Below are 22,817 nucleotides of genomic sequence, written 5' to 3' on the forward strand. Positions count from 1 at the left end.
TTTTGATAGCTTAGTACGAGCTGATGAAGTACGACCTAGTGTATGGACACATATGCTGTAGTGTAGAACGGAGAGTACTTACACATCCCCTTTTATTTTATTTATTCTTTGGACAGCTGTGATGTGAAAATAAAAGATAAAATAAAGCGTTTAACACGTGTTGCGTGGCTGGCTTTGTTTGGTTTGGAAAATGTGCGGAACCGTTGGATCGACCCATAGGCCCAAAAATCAAATGGGTTTTTGTGGGCTGAAGGAATGATCAGGTTGTGTGGGAAATCCAATCATTTTGTCTTTTGAGGTTTTGAGCATTTGAAGCGGTTTAAGGTCCGGGCGGTCTTTCATTTCTTCACTCTATCATCTCAACGAAGAAAAAGCAGAGAAAAATAAAGCAAAAACTTTTCGAAGTTTTCGCCTTCTTCAAGTCGCCACTTTTCATCTCAAAATTTTGATCTTTTGTTTCGCTTTTTGTTTTTGTAATGTTGATCACTAGTGATAGTTTGAGTGGGAAGTTGAAAGTTAGATCAGTGGAGAGAGAGAACTTTGAGTGATGATGATAGTGGTGTTAGGGCAAGTGGAGGTGGAGGTGAAGGCGCCCCTCGTCTTCTTCATTGGAGACGATGGATCGAGGAGGTGGTGACTAGTCGGGTGTTTGATAACTTTGGGGACTTCATAAGAGAGTTTGGGATTGATAGCCCCGACCGATGATATATATCTGACCGAAAGTGGTGAGAAGAATGTATTTGGCTCGGATTATGCGCCTCGAGATGGTGGGGTTGTAATTATATATAACCAACTGAAGGCGAAGTTGAGGTTGCCGTTCTCACGTCTGACTTTGGACGTTCTGAACTTTTGTGGTAAGTGTAAAGTCCTGAATTATTATTAAGGGTATTTGTGTAAATTTCATATCAAATCTAGGGTCATTTATATAAATTGGTCGTCGGGTTTATATTTCAAACGTACGTAACTTAATGAAACTTAACTCCGACTCCTAAGCCCCGTTAGATAAGCAAATCATATGCGAAAATTTGACAAAATACCGGTTAGCGGTTTCGCGTCGCGAAACGAAGTTAACAACCGACGACGAGTGGGTTATTGTTATAGCCTGCGGTGAGATAGAATATAGAAGATTAAATTTAGCGGGATGGGCCGGAAAAATGATTACGACGCGACGTCAAACGAGTTGGTGGCTAGGAGTCTAAGTAGGACGTTAAGTCTAATTAGGATACACTGGGCTTGGGCCTTGACCGTATCGCACTAAACAAAAAATAGGCCCAAAACCAAAATCGCGAAAACAGAAAATCGCACTTCTTCTTCCCCAATTCGCACCTCTCAAACCCTAGGAGAGAGAAATCTCAAATCGCCCAAATTCAACCGATTCCACCCAAAAATTTAAACACCCAATCACTAACAACCCTTAATCAAGCGTGGGGATTCAAAAAAATATTGGAATTGGCGTCGTATTTTCGCGAAAGGTAAGTTAAATTCGTTTCAAATTAATGTTTAGATTCGAATTCAATAGCTTGAGGTTGTATTTGATGAGAGATATTGAATGGGGGTTGTATAATTCGACAGTAGCTATTTGGAGAGGAATGGCTTAACGAAATCAGCCGAAAATCCTTGGAGTGCGTCGTGTTTCAGTGAAAGGTTAGTGAATTTCGCTTAAAGTAAATAATTTGAACTCGATTTTTATGTAGTTGGTTGTATTGAGGAAGTATAACTGAAATGGGGTGGGTTTAATGTCGGCAGTAGCTCGGTTTGGAGAAGGAGAGCTGCGATTTTGGTGGAGCAGCGAGCTAGGAACGATTTTTATTGCTGACTTGGTAAGAATTTGGTTATTCATTACAATTTCAATGAATTTATGTCGATTTATAACTGTATAAGAGTTGATTGAGTAGTGATCGAGGGATAAGAACACCCACCGATTTTATTAATAGAATTAATGTTAATTGAGAGGTGTAGAATGGGTTGTAGTTGAAATTTGGACTTGGAATTGGGATGTGATAGGATTGGCGTCGATATGAGGGCCTGCAATGGCCGAAATAGTCGAGAGACCGACCGAGTAACAAATTTAAATGGCCTCAGAGCTCATAACGGTAGTTAGATGAAAAATTATCCGAAACCCAATTCTTAACGTCGAGAATTTCTTCTCGGCTTACGCTAGATAATAATTCCTCGTTGTTTGATAAACTCTAACGACCGACGTATACATCTGATGTTATAGGAGTGATCTCGAGTGAATTTGATTAAGTGGGCTTGATCCGGTTAAGTGGGCTTGAGGAGAACGGAGCTTGCTAAGGTAGGAACCTACATACCAATATATGGTCTGCTTATTTTCATACATGATTTGAATTGTTTAAATAGGAAATAGATAGTTGCGTATCAACCATGCATGTATATATGATATTCATGTTTTGCATTGTATTTCTTCGATATAAACTGTATATATAGATAGCTTTCGTGTGAAATGAGTTTTTTTGGTAAAATCGGGGTAGCGGAGATTTGGTTTCTTGGTTAAAAGAGTAACAGGAGTTGTCATACAGTGAAATGATCTGCTAAAGGGACACCGTATTGTTGAGTACAATGCATTGTTGAGTACTCGAGTTCCTTTAGATTCACACCAAGGACTTGTAATCACAAGGGCTGTAATCAGGCACAGTAGGCCAGAAGAGACGGTCCTATACATTTTGCATATACCGTACCAACCTGTTTCAATGGAATTCAGACTTTCCTAAAGAGAAAAAGAACAACTAGTCAGTATTTCCATGATGTTTCTTCTCTGTTGTTTATCAGTTGATACTCTGGTTTAAGAGGAAACACGCCCACCAAATATATAAAACTACATTCAGACATTTTCTTATTTGCAAATTACTTGAATAATACAAAATGTTCTATATACAGACATCTAAATTTAAAAATTAATAAATAACAAAATAAAGTACAAATTGATCATTTGATCTACATCATACAACACAGCTCACCTAGGAGGCTAGGAATGACCAAATTACGACTTCTTGATCCCATGAGCATTGACTACTAGTAACTCCCTTCTTGTTAGAGGTTCAGAAGCGTCAGATTGTCTGAATCAAATTGAACCAACAAGCACTGTATGCATGTGTCAATAGAAAGATTGAAACTTGAGCTCCCATAAATCAGCTAATCAATCAACTAACACCATCTTTAGACAGCTCTCAGTCTTCGGGCATCAGCCATGCAACAGTCATGTCCGTCGTATTCAAGAGGAATGTTGGGTTACTAATTTTCTATCATCATTGTGGAATCACAAAAACCTTCTTTGATCTCAGTAAGTCTGTGTTATGCACGGAAGGAATGCAATCATCCGAACATCTATCTAGAAGGTGATTCTCAAAATTCTATTCAGAATGAACATACTATTTACTTTCCTGGTACATATTCCTTCTCAAGTAGACCGTAAATTGACTTCAAGCGAACAGTCAGATTGGATTGAATATTCTTTGTGACCCTTTTCTGATGCCGGGTGCTTTTGAGCCAAGTAATTCCAAAATAAGCCTGGACATTACATGATTTTGGTCTTGAAGGGAGATGTTCAACTTGATACCTTATCTGAAGCTGCAAGGAGTTTCAAAACAAATAATTGAATTACAAAAGGAAGAAACGATAAAAGCACAATAGGAAGGTACGAATCAATAGTAACAGGAGTTGTCATACAGTGAAATGATCTGCTAAAGGGACACCGTTGAGGGTCATGACCTCTTCAACCACCCATCCATTGTTATTAGAGGAAGGGTATTTTTGCTGAGTACTCGTTACTTCTCCTCCATAGCTCGAAATCTGCCTGGCAAACTTGTAACAAATTTGTCTCTGGTACATATCAGATTTTACCAATTCCCATGAGGTATGCGAATACTCAAGGCAGCCCACTCGCTCCATGACCTTCCGCTCTATATAGCCTCCACTAAACAATTCCATGAAGAATTTCACCTGAGAATGCAGTAAAATATTACAATACCAAGGTCAATACTTACAGGGGTAAAAGGTCTGTGTCGAAGAGAGTAACTGGATGCTCTAATAAAGCCCCCTACACTGGACATGCACATTGCAAATGAGAGAGAGAGGTTACAGGAATGGAGAGATGAGACGAATAAACCTCTGACATGGTGGCATCTTCCAGTCCCAGAAAAGCTCCGCTCTCTTCAGTTTGGACTCTTTTTTCTTCAGATTCTTCTTCAACTATTTGAACCTTTTGCTCGGGAGTTAACGATATTGCCTTCCATAGTGCCAAAATTGTCCTGCGTGAAGTAGCATATTTATCTTCTTCACTCAAAACCACATTGTACAAGAGCAAGACTTTTTTTTTCCCCCATAAACACTCCCGAATATACATTTAGTACATTACAAGAGGGGGGTTTGGCTGACCCCTAATACAAGAGCAAGACTGACCATCTTTAGTTTTTCGTTTTTACACACTTGAAAAAGAAATTCACCAACCACACCCCGGGTGAATTTGTCTATTAAAGAAAATCTGGACCGTGCACCTCAGAGATGCTCCAGAAATTCACCCGGAAGGAAGGGAGTTTAATAGATTTGTCTATTAAAAAAATCTGGACCGTCCACCTTAATCTGACGATGCTCCAACACCATCGCCAGTCTTCTGTCTTTGCTATATTTCCAGCCCTTCGGGAGCATCTGGGTGAATGGATTATTTCCCCAAAAGTTTGTTTAAAAGATGCAACTTTCCATGCATATCTACTCATTTTTGTACTTTTTCATAGAATTTATATGATCAAAAGTCAAAGTAAGCAGAGTCAGGTTATTAAGTACCTATTAGCCACATTGAAAGACACGAAAGATTGGAAGTGGAACTTCAGCCTGCCTTCTTGATCATGTGTTTTGGCACCATGCCTTGCATCCATACCTCTTCCAGGACGGAGAATAATGATGATGGATGGACTACCCATAGATGCCAGAGTAGGTGGAAGCACTTGAATGTCTTCAATGTCCTCCCATAAAAAGAAAATTTTTGTTATATTTCCAAACATGTTCGTATGAAACCCCATGATTCTTGCGGACAAAAAGAGGCGACCTTGCAAAGAATCAACGGTAAATGGATAAGGCAACAGGACATAGCCTGCCATAACAAAATGGACCATAAGGTCCATAACTAATTGCACAGAGGATGACCCACCTGCAGGACAAGCAAGGATGAACCAAGTGCAGGGTAAATGAATATGTTGAAGCATGGAAACTCCCCTCTTTTGAGAGTTTAGGAAGTCAACAAACTAGATAGTTTATTGTACAATACCTGCAATGGCAACTTGCGCTTCAGGTGACAAGTAAAGTCATTGATGAGAAATTCTTCCGGGGGAAGCCCAAACACTTTCTGGAATGCTGAATTAGTTTGCGGTGATCTTATATTTATCTACATATAATTTCGGGAATTAGTAGTAAGCACAGGAAAAGACAACTAGAGCAACAGATACAACTCCTAACCAGGAAAGCAACTCACCTTCTTACCAACCTCCTTCTCCATTTTCGCCAAGTACTCTTTAACAACATTATTACCTCTTGTATTGTTCAAGAAAATTCTCAAGTGCAACTTAGAGCGACATGCCTGAGCTAATTTTCCTTGAAGAGGGATCCATATATCCGCCAGATCAGACAAATTAGACTTTAGAAAGTTGACTTCGGCATGTCCCAGAGTTATAGCCTCATCAAAAGGTCCATCAAAATCAAATACCTCTATTTCCAAAACAGATGGAGGATCATCCATTGCATCAAATTCAAAAATTTCTGCAGGTTGAAAAGTGTTCTGTTGCAGCATCAGTGCATGAAGCATTTGTAAAAAGAATTTGGACCCAGTAAACAAGTTGTTTCACTACTGCATGAAGTTAGGTCCAATTTTAAGCTCACTGGTAGGCCTTGAGAGGACACTGATACTAGAAAGTAGAAAGTGAATATTCAAGAAAAGTGAGTTTACCATTCCATTGAGGGCCAGCTTTCTGGAATTTGATAGAGCTCGTTCTTGTTTTCCCATTGCAAGTAAAGACCACATAAGGATCTGAGAAACCAGTTGCATCAACGGCTGCTAAGCTACTTCCCTCAATCAGAGCAACAGTTAACAACCATCCATCCCCTTGCGCTTTCACTCCATGATCCGTAGTGCCTAAAGTAGTAATTTTATAACATGGATGAGTCAGCCTATACATATTCTCACAAAATAATAAATTAAAGAGAAAATTTGTACAGATTATGTTTTGGCAGAGATTGCTGCAAGTCATAGATCTGCTGAATCCTAAGCATGGGACTCGAGTGATCACCAAATGAATCGGATAAAGATTTCAAGGTCCATAGGTGGAATTAAAATCAAATATCATCTTTTTTTCTTTTTTGTGATTGGTAACAATATAGTGAATATACCCTCGTCTAAAGAAATAAAATTACTATCTTAGAGTTGAGCTATAATGCTGCGTAATACTGTTAAGTGAGACGCTTTTACTTATATACTGTAAGCTTGTAACATGTTCTGATGTACTGATTGAAAACCATGATATTTCCTACCAGTTAGAAGATGACATAACCACGCTCGAGTTAGTGTAAGACAAACAATGACACAACACCAAGTACGACAAGAGTTAAGAAGTTCTTAAATAGGAGGTACCTTTCTGGTTTCTGGCCTGCATGAAACGTATTATCATCCCCAAATCCCGTTCACCTTGTAGAACCAGAATCCCACACACAACCACTTCACCAATTGAATCTGGCAAGTCTAGTCCATCAAACTCAAGACCTTGGATCATGCTAGGCATGGCTAATAAGATGTGGATAAGAACATACAGACCCACGAGAATAGTGGAAACCACAGTAAAGTTCAATAAATACTGAGTAGCCAGCTTCCAGTCTGACTGTGGCTCCAGCTGCAAAGAAGCCAAGACCTGCTCTTTGTTGGATCCAAATTCTTTCATATCGACTGGTTTAACATTGTCAGACAACAGATCTTCAAACTGCTCGAAATTTCCTTTGAGACCTTGCCTAACTCCACCTTCTATCATACCTTTCATCATTGTGGTCTGAAGAAAATTCATCCGCCATGAGATAACCAACCGTGATGATTGCTCTCCTGTTGGCACTTCAGGTCCTGGTGCTATACAATAGAGCAATTCTACCTTGAAGGTGTTCCCATAGATAATATCTGGTGTACTGACACTTACTAAAACTGCAAATACATTCCCGTCAGCTTTCAAATATGTTTGCTCCTCAGTGGCTCTCACTGCCTTGACTATTTTGGTAGCAGCCTTCACGAAAGTTACCACTCTTTTCAACCTGTCCCCTCCATTCTCAAATGTCCAAGGTCCCTCTTGCAGTTCTGTAGTTCCTTGCAGTTCAGCCAAAGATTTTGTGAAACTTGAATCAGGTGAAAAGAGAAGAGAGTTGAGATCAGATGGGGCAACCACATAAGATCTATCTAGAAGTACTCCTGGTAAATTGCTTGGAATTTCCCCTCCTTGGTCTCTCATTTCCAAGGTTCTTATAAATTCACCAAAACTTCCATATGAGGACTGATTGGAGGGCTGATCCTCGAAACTATTCTCATGAACTTCAGAATCGGATATTTTTGTCTCTGAGGCCGTAACACTTTTACTGGTACTGCAAGCTGTTTCTCCATTTTTAAGAAATATCTGAATGAGACGAGGAAAAATATTCGGAGATGGTTTTTCTTCCATTTCCATTGCAGAAGATGATTTTGAAGTGGCGCTGAAAGACAATCTTGAGGGGCTATTTAAAGACTGTACAGATGATGATTCACTTGTAAGGTCTTCATTACTCTCCATATGTGATGCATGGTCATCATTAGAGAACAATGTATCCCCTAGAAAAGAATTGTTTTTGGACAATGATACATCAAGAAGAACCTCACCTAAGAAAAGGAGGGAAACGAAAGTCCAATTGTCAATTTGTGTATGAAAAGCAAACCAAGCAACAAAGACAGAGAAATTCAAAATATGAAAAGCATAACTTGAATTAGAATAGATTATTGATGTGTTTGATTTTCCAAGAACTTTTCATTTGTAGGGGGAAGTGCTAGAGTATCTGTTACAACACAATACCGCGAACCATCATCCCACTAGTATGAGAGCTATATTTGAAATCGGCTGCACCAATTAGGTTGCCTACGTACCCATTTCGGGATCAAGCCGCCGTAGTTCACTTTCTCTCTCCCTCTTGCCTCCATTCCCCCCCCCCCCCTTTCTCTTCCCTCTCTCTCCTCTCCTTTTTATCTCTTAGGGTTACTCATGGGGCAATAGTTTGGTCCTGGGCCCATATTTTGGGCCCTATACACACTATGGTCCGGGCCTTATCTCTTTGGCCCCCAAGACTTCAAACTTATGTGATACATCCCCAATATGGCTACTACTAATTGCCCCCCTTACCGGGTTCGGGCGATGATGACGACGGCGGACCGGAAGTCCTCAAACTTCCTTGTCTCTTTCTTTGAACTCTAGATATCCACATTGTCCTGTGACTGTACGTAGTCTTCTTCTCCTCAGGACATCATCAGTAATCCTATAAGGAACATTCGAAATCGCGGAGCAAGAAGTGTTGTTCACCGAGTAAACATTAATACTAGATTCACATCCATTACCATTGATAAACTTCACCAACACGTAATCATCATTAGCACCATCATACCCAAATCCACTATTCTGATGACAATCAAAGTCAAACTCCTCTCCAAATCGCACCACCTTAAACTCTCGAGTAGTCGGATTCAATAATAAAACAATATTCCTTCTATCTAAACAAACAATCCCATTACTAGTACCATTAAGCTTATTATCGGCAGATCTGAGAATCAAAACTTTTGAACTGAATTGCGGGCTATCCCAACCGGGAACCTACACACAAATCATTACCTTCCGGGGAAGAAACATATCTCCGGGGGTAGTTCAGTTCCAAGAAAAATTTATATATGTAGTAACTTGCGGGGCACATGTATGGAACCCCGTGAGTAGATTGACATAGTCGATTGCTCGCAAAGGAAATTACCAAATAAATTTGGTACTGCACCCATGAGGTTGTTATTGCTCAAATCCGACTTCTTTAGAAGTGTCATCTTATTTAAGCTTTCGGAATTTGACCCACAAGTCTGTTCTTGTTAAGATTGAGCACCGTTAGAAAAGGCAGTGCTCAATACCTACCGGAATGGTACCTGTGAACTGGTTTCCATGTAGCCATAATAGTGACACAGAGGTCATCGAGGTAATTACGTCTATTGGACCGAATAAACCGTTCCCAATCTGATCATTTAACCATAAAATCTGCAACTGAGACTGCTTAAAACTTGCTGGAATTCCGAGAGAGCCTGTTATCAGCCAATTGCAAAACTGACAGAGAAGACATGGTCCCCAAGAAATCTGGTATTGCTCCAACCGGACCACAACCCGACAACGTCAAATTCGATGCGCTGAATTGAATTACGTAATGCGATAGGTAGCAACCATCCCTCGGTCATGTTCAATGGATTGTTCTCTAAAGACAAAATCTGTAAGACATCAATATCGAAAAATTCGGAATCTCCCTATGGCTGCCAACACCCACTGCTGTCATCGGTTTGAATCGAGATAAGCTTTTAGTTCACTTCTTATTATTTAATCACCAACATCAGTTGAGCTTATCCATTTCTTCTATACAAAACAGAATCCTCATTAACACTTTCACACCGCCTCTTTGTGGGCATCTCCCCATTAGAGTCATCGAAGTAATCACACTCCAACACATTTTCACTATCCCCACTTAACTCCTCCCGACATAAACCGGCCGTAAGTAACCATTTCCACCAAAAGTTAAACAGAATCCCGTCTTTCTAAATATTTCAATTCACTCCCCAAACAGAAAAATCTCATTTCATGTTTTGTGGGTACCAATCTGTATTATTGTGTACAGATTGGGTTAACTCATCCATTAAGACATGTGGACAAAGCATAACCTGAAAGTGTAAATCGTTCAAAGCTTGGCTTCCCCGCATTCTCTGTTGTTACCACTGAAGGTCGTGGAGTTGTAAGATTTCGGCCCATGAAGATAACATTGATGGTGTGCCATCTTGTCCGAAACAGCTTTGATACAACGTTGTTGAATGGCGTGAGATCTGCTAATACTTCCATCTTGCCTACTATCAAGAACACGTTATCGATCAAGTAACAAATTGATTTTTCTTTGTTTGGCTTTGGGTGTTCGAAGCTTGAATCTCTATCTGGGTGCGCGCAGATGCAATAGTTCATGAGTTGGGGAACGAGCTTCGAAGTCTCCGGATGCACAAATGATTTTTCTTTTCCTCTCTTTGGAGCACTATCCACTCTCCAAAGATCGCCCTAACGGGTAGCCAAAATATACATTTTCCTCTTGTCAACTAACCAAAGGTGACACCTTTTTTCTTGTATTCTTGCGGAACGCTGGGTATTAGCGGTAATGCCTAGCATCTTAGCCCCATCCACGCACCAACATATCATTCTCTCTTTACCACTAAGTTGATCATGAAACCCGTTCCCTGGTTGGCGCCATTTGTTACAACACAATACCATGAACCATCATCCCACTAGTATGAGAGCTATATTTGAAATCGGCTGCACCAATTAGGTTGCCTACACGCACCCATTTCGGGATCAAGCGCCGTAGTTCAGTTCCACTCTCTCCTCTTTCTTTTCTCCCCCCCCTTTCTCTTCCCTCTCTCTCCTCTCCTTTTTATCTCTTAGGGTTACTCATGGGGCAATAGTTTGGTCCCTGGGCCCATATTTTGGGGCCTATATACACACTATGGTGCGGGCCTTATCTCTTGGCCCAAGACTTATGATGATACATCCCCGAATATGGCTACTACAAGATTATCACGGGAAAATTTCCCACTAAAATCAACTAAAATTTCGTAAAATGAAATACACATTGTCACACATTGCATCAAATCCAATAAGCATTGCACATTAAAGACATGCATAACTAAACTACAAAGCTTCCATCTCTTCTTTTTACCACATACTAAATTTATCAGAACATTACAAATCCTAAAATTTCAATACATTCAACTACAAATGAAAAAAACAAAAATCAAGAAAATGTACTAACCACAATCTTTAGTCTTGGACTTGTTATTCTTAGGAAGCAAAGTAAACCAAGTCATACCAAGACTATTATTGTCAACATCAAAGACTTTCGAAACAGGAACTTTAAGTTGGCCTATAAAATCATCATTAAAATACTTATCTTCATCTAAAACAGTTACAAGAAGATCTTCAATTAAATCTTCAACTTTTAAACTGAAATCCTCAGACCATGTTGGGTTTAACTCCTTTTTAACTACTTTTGTTTTCCAAGTTGTACTTTAACGTACGGATCACTTGACCCGTTTAAATCCATTGCTCTTAAGTTTCTTCCTTGTATTACTCTTAACAATAACTTCATTTTTCTTTTTTTGGATTGGAAAGTCAAGTTGCTTTTTAGGAAAGTAGATTCTGTGAATATAGGATAGCTTAAAAAGGGAATGTTTTTAGATTTTGGAAAAAAAATTTGTGGGAAAATAGGAAATGGAGTTTTTGTAGCTTCAACTAAAAATCAAATGTGTTTGTTCTTTTCTTTGGGTTTGACTTATTTTGCTTTTTCTTTTTTGGGGTTAAGACTTAAGACTAGTTTAATGGGTTAAATTAATTTGGTGTTAAAGTGAAATGAAATGAGATAATCGTTTTCATTGTGACAAAGGCTGCAGCGTGTTAGTCAACAATGGCAATGACGTGCATAGAATTTCCTACAAACTGGTAGAGCCACTTTGTCAACTCTCCATCGATCGAAAAATTGGTCCCGAGGCCATTTTCGAGTGAAAATCAAACGTATTTTTTTATAGCGGAAATTGGTCCCGACTCCCGAGGCCATTTTCGAGTGAAAATCAAACGTATTTTTTTATCACTCTCAAGTAGGGTGTGTACGATTCGGGTCGGGTTTGGAATTAAACCGAACCGACTCTATCGATTTTATATTTTTGTAACTGAACCGAACTAATTTCCAGCCAAACTGAACCAATTGAGTTACGGTTTAACCAATATTAACCTGACAAAACCGATCGGTTTTCACATATTTTTAAATTAAATCAATTAACTATATATATTTTAATATATATTATATATGGCGGGTTGGTTCGGGTCGGGTTTGGAACTAAACCGACCACCAAACCAACTCTATCGGTTTTCACATGTATTTAACCGAACCAAACCGACTAATAAACGTAAAGCGATCCAAAACCGACCCGATTCGATCGGTCGTTTCTATCGATTCGGGCTAATTTATGCACACCCCTACTCTTAAAGACAATTTAAATAACTTCGTAAGGACAAATAGCCCGGATTTGAAATAAATATTTTTCGATTTTATCTTTTCTATTTTTTGCTATGCGGTGTTCATACATTATGTTGATGTATGAACAATTACCAAAATAAGTTACATTATGTTGATGTATGAACAATTACCAAAATAAGTTAACGTACTTTATACAATATATTAATGTATGAATTGAACAATGATTGTTCATACTCCAGGTATGAACAATAATTGTTTATATCTCATGTTGAGGTATGAACAATCATACTCCAATAGGTGTTTTTACTGATCATACATTATGTTAAGGTATAAATATTGATTGTTTATACCCCAGATTAAATAGGTATGAACAATGATTGTTAATAATCCAATAGGTATTCTTACTGATCATACGTTATGTTGAGGTATGAACCGTGATTGCCCAAATACGTATGAACAATGAGTGTTCATAACTCATATTAATGTATAAACAATCCAAATAAGTATGAAATGATTGTTCATACTCTAATAGGTGTTATTACTGATCGTACACTATGTTTGTGGTATGAACAATGATTATTCATAGCTTATGTTGATGTACGAACATTGATTGTTCATATCCCAAATAGGTATGAATAATCACTGTTTATACTATATACATCGAGCCGCTTCGATTGGGCTGGGCCGTTTATTATTTCGCGCCAAGGGTATACTTGACTTTTCATCTACTCGAGCCGTTTTAATTTGGTCAAAGATATACTTAACATTTCATCTACCCGTCCTTGTGAGTGATTAAACAAAAAATGGTTATGAGAGTTACTCTTTTTCTTACGACCGTCTTGGAGAGTCATTCCCTGTTTTTTCTTTGGTAAACATATGAAAATATTCTGTTCACTTAGTTCTACAGATTCTCGGTGGAAGCTTCTTTATGGAAACTGGAAAGTTAGACTCCCTAGGACCGACTCTACCATATAGCAAAATACTTGATAATCGCTTGGGTCCCACGCCCTCAAAAAGGCAACCAATATATTCTTGCCCACAACCAACTATTGTTTTATTAGCAAAAAAAAAAAATCTCATTATTGTTTTTAATTTATTTTAGTCCATTAGATAAACAATTTTACATTGGAAACTAGAAAATCACGTTAAACCCCTTTGTTTCCCTCATGTTTTCGTTTTCTCCAACAAAAAAGCACACACCTCCATAACTAATTAAAGTTCTTCATCACCTTATAACAAATAATCAAATATGAAGCATTGAAACCAACACTTCAATCTTATCTCTATCATTCTTTTGCCTTATTTGGTTTTTTTTATATTGTTTTATTTGGTGTAGAATTCTGCTTCTTCTCTTTCTGTCTCTTGTGCAATTCTTTGTTTAAATTATTGAAATTTCAAGTTTGTGATAAGACTATTCAAGAAAAAAAGAAAAAAAGGTTAGGAATCAATTTTTATAATAATTGTTATCTTCTAAATTATTTGTAAAATAAACTGATGGTTTGCATTCATATGAAAGATAACAGTGAGTGGGGCACCTCCAGCTTCTTTCTCATCTCATGTGAAAGATAACTCCAACAATCTTCCCCTCCCGAACAGTGAGTGGGGCACCTCCATGCATTCCTAAATCAACAGGAGGAGTTTGCTACCATTCCGGCGGTAGCATAACAAACATCAAACTAGCTTACCTTTCGGTAAGACTTTGGTCATCATATCCGACCTGTTCTTGTCGGTATGGATCTTCTCAAAATACAAACGCTTGTCTTCGAGAACTTCTCAAATCCAATGCATGAAAACGCACGTGTATGTGTTTGGATCTAGAATGAAAACTCGGATCCTTGCTCAAATGGATGGCGCTCTGACTGTCACATAGAACTACAAATTGTTTCTGCTTTAGCCCTAATTCATCAAAGAACCTTTTCATCCATAACATCTATTTGCAACCTTTCGGTTGCCGCAATATACTTGGCTTCTATAGTGGAGAGGCAACACACTTTTTGCAACTTAGATTGCAAAAAGCGCTCCCCCGCAAAAGTAAGCAGATAACCAGAGGTGGACTTCATAGAGTCAACATCACCTGCTATGTCTGCATCAGTGTCACCTTCAAGCAAGGTCTTACTTCCACCAAAACACAAACATGCTTTGGAAGTGCCCTTGAGATATCTCAATATTCACTTAACACCTTCCTAATGCTCTTTACCCGGATTTGGCAGAAATCGACACAACACCAATGGCGAAAGCAATATCCGGTCTTATGCGCGCACCATTGCATACATTAAAAGCGCCCATTTGTGGATGCATAAAGAATTTTTTCCATTTGACTCGCTTTCATGCTCACCCTTTGGACATATATCTTTGGTCATACGGAATTGGCCAAGCGGACAAGCGGATTAACCGACCGGCTTCGCTTTGATCCATATTGAATCTCTTCAAGACCTTCTTAATGTAGCTTTCTTGAGAAAGCCACAACTTCCCACTCTTTCTATCACGAGTAATCCGCATACCAATTATCTGTTTTGTTTGACCAAAATCCTTCATCTCAAAAGACTTACTCAAGTCTTTCTTCAGCATGGATATCTTGTTGATATTTTGGCCAACTATCAACATATCATCCACATACAACAAGAGCACTATAAAATCCCCATCTGGAAATTTCTGAACAAACACACAATGATCGGAAGCAGACTTCATGTAGCCATGCTTCACCATAAAAGAATCAAACTTTATGTACCACTGTCTCGGTACCTACTTCAACCTATACAAACTCTTTATCAGCTTGCATATTAGGTGTTCCTTGCTTTTGACCTCAAACCCCTCTTGCTGGTCCATGTAGGCATTTTTTCAAGGTCTCCATGAAGAAAGGTTGTCTTGACATCTAGTTGCTTTCAATCTCTAGGTTCATACTTGCGGTCAGACCCAATACCACCTTGATAGAAGTCATCTTAACTACAGGAGAGAAAATTTCATCAAAGTCAATACCCTTCTTTTGACCGAATCCCTTCACAACTAGGTGAGCGTTGTGCCTTGGGTGGCTCATACTTGATTTTGTAGATCCACTTATTCTTAAGAATTTTTCTTCTTTTTGGTTTCTCAACTAAGTCATAAGTGTGATTCTTATGCAAAAAATCAATCTCATCATGCATGGCCTTCAACCAGTTCTCTTTGTCTATACCTTCAAGAGCATCTTGATAGCACATAGGTTCTCCACCATCAGATAGTAAAACATACGTATGTGGTGGATATCTGGTTGAAGCTAATCTCTCTCTGTCAGACCTTTTTACCCCATCTTCTTGTGGCTTAGGAGGATGCACTTCTGCTTGCTCAGGTAGTGGTTCATGCACTTCATCTGCATCTTCTATATCAATAGGTTATATCCCATCATGAGCAAAAAGATCATCATCCTGAGCTTCAAACTCATGGTTCTCTGCATTCTCAATGCCTTCTGCACGTTCCACAGTAGGAACTTCTGGTTCTAAATCAACAAGATTATTAGTGAAAACTTCTAGCTTCTCACCATCATCAAAGTTTGCTATGGTTTGGTTTTCCAAGAACACAACATCTCGACTTTGGATTACTTTCTTATTAATCGGATCATAAAGTTTGTAGCCAAACTTCTCATCCCCATAACCCAAAAAAATGCACTGCTTAGCTTTGTCATCAAGCTTGGATCTCTCATCCGTGGAAATATGAACAAATGCCCTGCACCCAAATACCCTCAAGTATCCATAATCAACATCTCGTCGACCATATCTCTGCGGATAATCACTATTCGAGGAGGCTTGGGCGCGATAGGTTAATCACATGTACAGCTGTGCGCATTGCTTCTACCTAGTAACTTCTAGGTAACTTAGAGTGAGACAACATGCATCTCATCCTCTCTACAATGGTAAGATTCTTCCTCTCGGCTATACCATTGTGTTACAGAGTCTTGGGAACAGTCTGCTCATGACGAATCCCATGACTCTTAGTTTGAAGAGAATACAGTTTATAAGTGCACGAACTGGCCTTTTAGTTTGAAGAGAATACAGTTTCCAATAAAGATTTGTTTCGCAAAATATCCAGAATGGTGGTGTGACTATTGTTCTATTTCAATGAAAGAACCAACAAAAAGGTATTGAAACAAATATTATTAAATAAATTACAAATATTATCATAGAGACTAAAGTAATTACATTCTATCGCGGTACAAAGTCCAATTTGAAATAGAAGATTCAACATGCAAAAAGTTGATAACAACGTTTGATGATGAGGCCGAATATTTGTTGCAACGTCTTTTGGATGAACTGTTGAAAATTGAGAAACAGGTATTAATTAGCTTTAACTCTTTAAAATTACATTTATTTACTAAATGGGTGCCAATAGACTCTTGAGTCAAGTTGGGTCTGACTAATTTACCATCGTACTTATCGGAAATCAACAATGGACTTCGTGACGGTTTCTGAAAGACTTGGCACAACCGCCTATTGTTTGATTTGTTGAAGTAATGAGTTGGAAAAAAGATGGAGACAGGTTTTGTGGTGGTAGAAAAAGTAAGAGGAAAGTCAAGTGTAACACAAAGCTTTTCCAAGTATCCTCTGAAACTAATCATACCCAACAAGGTTTGCCACCAGTCATCTTCTCTTTAACATGGCACATTCATTCTAATTAATGTACTTTTGCTGGATGGGTTTTTAGGTGGGCTCTAATAAAACTGATGCAGTTTGGATATACAGTCTTACTTATGGTGGTGGCATTGTTTCTGTATGCCCCCTACTCTACACCCCTCCTCTTAATTTAGTTAAAAAAGGATTCTTTTTTTATTATTAAGGATTAAATGATGTTTTTTTTTTATGTAGGGAGATATTATTTCTTGTGGTTTAACAGGTTGGAGATGATTGCACTCACAGTTTTACAACTCGATCTTCAACTAAGGTTCATCAATATCTTATCTTTATCTCATTTCATTTTGTGCCCATATCCGCTTTTATCGTTTTTTCAATCAACTTATCTCGGTTTTATCTATTTTCTGAGGTTTACAAGTCGTGGGATTCAAGTGCTTTCGAACAAAACTTGGAGGTGAATCAAATGACTTGGTGATTCTTTCTTGCTTATGTTAAATGAAGGAATGAAAATGGTGTTGAGTTGTAATTTCATATCGAAAGTAATGGATTGCCATGATAACCTTTTGATATTCTTATATGAAATCTTTGGTATATATTTGTCATTGTTAATTAGTAGAAATGACTAACATTATAAATAAATCAAACGAGAATACAATTTGTGTTGTATAATTGGTTCATAGCAAAAAGGTCATCTTGAATTTTTGAGTAGTATTACATTTACATGATAGTGGGTAATAATAGTGGCGACTTTCACGCCATGCAAGAGGGCGTAATTGGAAGCAATGCTCTTTTAGTCGTTGTTCGGACCGGTGGCGTGTTTCTCAACTGCCGGTATTCTCAAAAACAAGTGTTGGATTGGCTTCCAATTCAAGCGTGGTCATTGTGGATTGGATTACTAGTGGGCGTCATGAAATTGGAGAAAGTTGGGATTTCAAACTTTATAAGAGCACCAACCACATCTTCCTAGAGGACCAGCCTTTATTTCTTGATTCGGTAACACTTCTATTTCCCTTACCTCTGTGGACCGTTAGCAACAAAACATTCAATATGCTTATAACTGGTGTTACGTACTTATATATAGTGTTTCTTGAGTAAAGCAAAACTGCTAGATTTTCTGCACCTTCTTTTTATCCTATTCTATCATATTGTGGTTCAGATGCAGTCAAAGTCTGTGTATGGTAGAAACAAAAAATGTCTGATTGAGACCATAGGGCGTATGTACTATAGAGATCCACTGGATGTGTCAGCCAATATGTTATGTGTATGGATATTTTGTGTGTTTGATTAAAGTTTCTTTCCTACCATGATCAACATTTAGACATCTTTATCTCGTTTGGTTTATTTAGAGCCTTCGAGGTCCTGTAACCATGGACGACATGCATGATTTAGTAGACCATTAAGCGAGGCATTAAAATCTAAAAGATCGAAGCCTATTGTAAGCTTTGCGAGTTCATCACCTTGCTTTGCATTTCAAAAAATTTAAGTACTTGCGGATGCAATCCATAAGTTTGGTTTTACACAAACAAAGTTAATAGAGTATAGGCATTTTGGAAATTCTATATTGTGTATCATGACTATCTAGCTGAGGACATGCTTCTTCAATTTGCTCCTTAAAACTGAAAATGGTTAAGCTATTAGATAAAGAATTAAAGAGTGACCTTGTACATGCGACCCATGGACCCCAAACTTCGACCACTTATGGGCTAATCGTCCAATTCAACCGATGGAGACCTTAACTTTGTTCTTAACTTTCTTTCTTTTCGAACTTAAAACGCGTCTAACCTGTCTGAGATACTCGGTGTTTGCTCGGCTAATGAATAAGGTAGATATGCTTTTGATAGTATCCCACTATTTGTGAAAATCTACCATGATTTGGTTCTTTGTAAAAATTCAAGACTCGTTCTTATTTTTGAGAACTAGTGGAGTTAATGAAGAAATTGCATTATTTGATAAGCGAGGTGCTACTAGAGGATGGGAGCATCACCGGTATTTCGAAAGCCGTATCTGCGGGGTTATCAAGTCATTGCAATGGTCAAATCGCTAGGGTAGGCTTTCCTCATTACATCTTCTATACAAAATATAACAATCATATCTAAGTGTTTTATATATTTACCATAGGGAATAGCTAATCTCTCCATTTTTTTGTTTGTTTGTTTGTTTTTTTTTTGAAATGAAAATGCTCGCGTCTTTTACTAAGTTTAAGATGAAGTATCAACTTTTCATGTTTGTTTCTATTTAGGCCAAAGCTGAAGGAAGTTCAAATCCAAGTTAAAGAACATGTGAAGAGAATGATGTATGAGCAGTTGTACACTCCTACATTGGGATGCAAAAAAAGAAAGAGTTTTGGACAGACCAAACCCGACATGATTGCATCTTGTAGTGCATTTGGTCCTAAGGTACTTTTCGCTAGATCTCTTCTTTGATGGATTCAATAAACATGTACTATATTAGTTACTTGTCAAGTTATCAAGTAGATGGGAGATGGGAGTCCATTATGAGTTTGTTGATAGGATTTTTTTTCTATGTTTTTTCTTTTTAGTATTTTGTAGCTTGTACTATAGGTCCTATGTTACATGGACACGCCATATTTCTAAAATAATCCGTGTCGGATACGTATCGGCGTGTCCGTGTTATATCTCATCTTTTTCTTTTCAGTATATATATACACTATACTTTACCGATAAAAATATATATATATATACCTCTGGCGCATCATGTAGAACAGCAAGCTGATAACTTGAAGTGGCTGCCTAATGTAGGTCACATTTGAAGGGATGCCCATTCTTCCTTATTGTTTTGATCGATTCGGATCTTATCAAAATGTGTGGTCAGATTACGCCTCTTTTGTAGGGGGTGTACCTATTATTTACTTCCTTTGATAGTCAAGATGTAACTCCAAATTTAGCTTTTGCATTTGACACTGAAACATTAGTATCTTCTTTCATGTGATTTTTACAATTCTAAATTCAATTTGTACATTGTTATGGTTCTTAGGGAATAGGTGTTGTCGTTCGAATATCAGCAATTACAACTGAGTCAGTGTATAGGTTTCTCGCACCTTTGGTTGACCAAACATGGAGCCCCCCGCAGGGGCATCACCATATCACTGACGTAATTCCAGAATAAGGTTTTATGTATACAAGTGAATGGAAGAATGGTGTAACCCACAGATTGTAAGTGATCTCATCATAATGGATTTTAACATATCCCATAATTTTTTTCCTAATTTCTTTTTTCCCCCCTATGTACAACAACAAATAGAAAAAGTTTTAGTATTTACATTGATATTGATCACTTTTAGGATAAATTGTCCCTGTTAGAGGTGTTATTAGACTGTGCCAGGACAATATTGTCTTTACATGTTTCTGTTTTAGGTGTTATTAGAGTGTGTAAAGACAATATTGCCCTGTCACACTCTAATAACACCTCTAAGTCTCTAACAGTCCCTGCCATCTCTTATGCTCTGTATGTTATTTGAGAACTCTGAGACAACATCTTTTCCCATAGACACGCTATCGGATGTTAGACCGCTATCGATGTTTTATGTGTTCCCATGACAATGGAATGAAGAGATATTCATAGTCCCTCTTTTTTTTTAAAGCATACTAGTTTTAGTAGTTTCTATAATGGGTAGAGAACTACCGGTTGGTTGTAAATTCTTAAAAGCATTTGCATCAGGTGAGACAAATGGACAAATCGGTAAGTTCTAAACTCGAAAGTGGTTCCACTAATTGAAATAATTTTGGACCATTGCTTGCAAAACTTATGTTTAAGCTAAAAAAAATCTGAATAGAATGTATAAATGGAAAAACTAGAGTCTTCTCCTCACGGAATGTGATTGTATGGAAACAACTTGATATTATTTACAAGGTAGTAGATAAAATTGCACCCGTCGTAAAACCTAGCACAAGAGAGGTCAAAGAGTTAGTATTCAGATTTTATTTGTTTAATTCACGGTTTGTGATTAGTTGTGAGTAACTTACTTGGGTCCATCAGAACCAAAGATGCTGTACTTCCAAAATCACATCGCCCCTCCCGCCACCTTCGCCCCCTCCGCCAATAGCTATTGAAAGCATAGGAAGCGTGGGCATACAATGTATCAGGTTGGTAGCATGAACCACTTGGCTGAATCGACTCACAATTTGCTCCAGACCCACAAGCATAATTCATGGCTTCTTGGATGATTGGATCAGGCACAGAAGGCTTAACAACACACCAAAGGGCATAATGAGGTCCTTTATATGGAGGGGGTGGCACAGAAGGAGGAGGATAAATGACTGGTGGTTGAAACACTGGACTTGGTGTGTATCCAGATGGACTTGGAATGTATATTGGGGGGCTGGGTACATATCCTGGGGTACCAGTTTCTGGTGGACTTGGTGTGAAACTAGACGGGCTTGGGATATAAATTGGTGAAATTTGGGCTCATGTCCAGTGTGCTTGGTACAGTCTCTGGTGGACCTGGAACATAGTAATCCGGAGGAGTGGGGACATACTCAGGGGTACCTGGAGTCTCTGGAGAGAAGGAAGGTGGGCTAGGTCCGTACTCTGGTGGATTTGGTGGTGGTGAGTGAGCACTCGGTGAAATTTTGGGTACATCAAAAGTTGGGCTTGGAGGTGGGTTTTGGGGGGGGCGATGGGTGCGTATAATAGGAGGTTGTTGGTGGGGGTGGTGGGGTTGTGTAGATCATAGGAGTTGGTATCTGTGTAGGTGGCTGTGGTATAGAGGGTGGGTTCTCGCAATATGGAGTATTTTGGGGCAAAGGAAGTGGGGCTAGTGAATCGAAAGGAGGTAGAGTGAAAGGTGAACTTACATATGGTTGTGTGTTGGTAAAATCTGTGGTTGGATCCATTTCCAAGTGTCTCCCCTTTTTAAGGTAATATGTGCTTTTAGTGATTGAGCTTCTTGAGCTAGATATATACTTGGGATGGGCAAGGGACTTAAGTGGCTTTGATACTCTTGCCTCTGCTCAGAATATATTTAGCATGTTTAAAAACAAGTTAGCAAGGACAAGTTTAAATTCTTGACTTGGCTAAAAATTATATATGGAAGTAGGTGAAGTTCTCAATTCATGGAGTAATGCTTCTTCGACATCCGAACACATATTGCTAATCTAATAACTAAATACTTTTGTGCTTTGGTTTTAGTATGTTAAGAGAACTTGGAGTTTTTGGTCATCTCTTCTTCTCTAGAGAATATGTCATTGTGTCTGAGTGTTTTTTCAGGTACTCGAACTTCACCAACACTCTCTGATGACGAATGCCTCTACCATTGAGAGTGTGGTCTTATCAACCGGTATAAATAGGTGCCATGTGGAGTGATGGTTTGGTGTTGAGAGTGCTCGAATGTGAGGGAAGCGGTGTAGTACATACTCTAGATACTGATTAATAATCTTGGAATAATGAGTTTTGACATTTGTTCCTGACAACAAAATAGGATGGTTATGGGATGTAGAGGTCATTGCTTAGATTAGTTAGATACTTCTACAGAATAAAGATGCTCTAAACTCTGAAAACTAGGAGCATATGTAGTAGTCCAGTCATCTCAAAGTAAATTTAGAACTTGGTGGATGATTCGAGAAGCTTACCACATTGAGTGAAGGTTGTATTTGTAATGGAAAGAAAAAAAAAGCAAATAATAGCTTCATGCGGTTTCTTCTATGCTCCATGGAACTAACACCGGCTTTCCACAGTAAAACCATAATGACCAAATAAAGGGTTCTTCTACCCGCCCCAACTTAAACAACGGTTTGAACAAGAGTCCTCTTGTTATATCCGAAGCCTTGCTTCGATATATAGATTTAAGCAAAAAAAAAAAAAAAAAATGAGGATAAAGAAGACGAATAAAGTAGTTCCATTAAGCTCACATTGGGCACTTAAAAGGGTTCATTAACAATGTTAGTG

General features: G+C 38.4%; 2 long non-coding RNA genes and 1 pseudogene across 6 annotated transcripts; 2 read left to right on the forward strand and 1 right to left on the reverse strand.

Annotated features, from left to right (window-relative positions):
* Window positions 1–1,253: 1,253 nt before the first annotated feature.
* LOC147480938 (uncharacterized) lies at window positions 1,254–17,175 on the forward strand. 4 transcript variants are annotated; one of them, XR_015204101.1, is made up of 5 exons: window positions 1,254–1,472; window positions 1,573–1,644; window positions 1,747–1,820; window positions 2,222–2,296; window positions 17,148–17,175. It is a non-coding gene; the product is annotated as an uncharacterized LOC147480938 (long non-coding RNA). The 4 variants fall into 4 exon arrangements; XR_015204102.1 differs by lacking the exon at window positions 17,148–17,175 and adding an exon at window positions 16,375–16,393; XR_015204099.1 differs by lacking the exon at window positions 17,148–17,175 and adding an exon at window positions 6,541–7,944.
* LOC147480939 (C2 and GRAM domain-containing protein At1g03370-like) lies at window positions 2,828–11,777 on the reverse strand (annotated as a pseudogene). Its single transcript, XR_015204098.1, has 9 exons — window positions 11,095–11,777; window positions 6,638–7,894; window positions 5,957–6,142; window positions 5,486–5,769; window positions 5,281–5,398; window positions 4,801–5,062; window positions 4,100–4,268; window positions 3,688–3,960; window positions 2,828–3,588 (listed from the first exon to the last, which is right to left on the reverse strand). The product of XR_015204098.1 is annotated as a C2 and GRAM domain-containing protein At1g03370-like (transcript).
* A 4,395-nt stretch (window positions 17,176–21,570) lies between the features above and the next one.
* On the forward strand, window positions 21,571–22,363 carry LOC147480940 (uncharacterized). The gene is made up of 2 exons (XR_015204103.1): window positions 21,571–21,790; window positions 22,140–22,363. It is a non-coding gene; the product is annotated as an uncharacterized LOC147480940 (long non-coding RNA).
* Window positions 22,364–22,817: the final 454 nt, after the last annotated feature.

Source organism: Coptis chinensis, chromosome 8 (assembly GCF_015680905.1).
Source record: "Coptis chinensis isolate HL-2020 chromosome 8, ASM1568090v1, whole genome shotgun sequence".
Classification (NCBI taxonomy): domain Eukaryota; kingdom Viridiplantae; phylum Streptophyta; class Magnoliopsida; order Ranunculales; family Ranunculaceae; genus Coptis; species Coptis chinensis.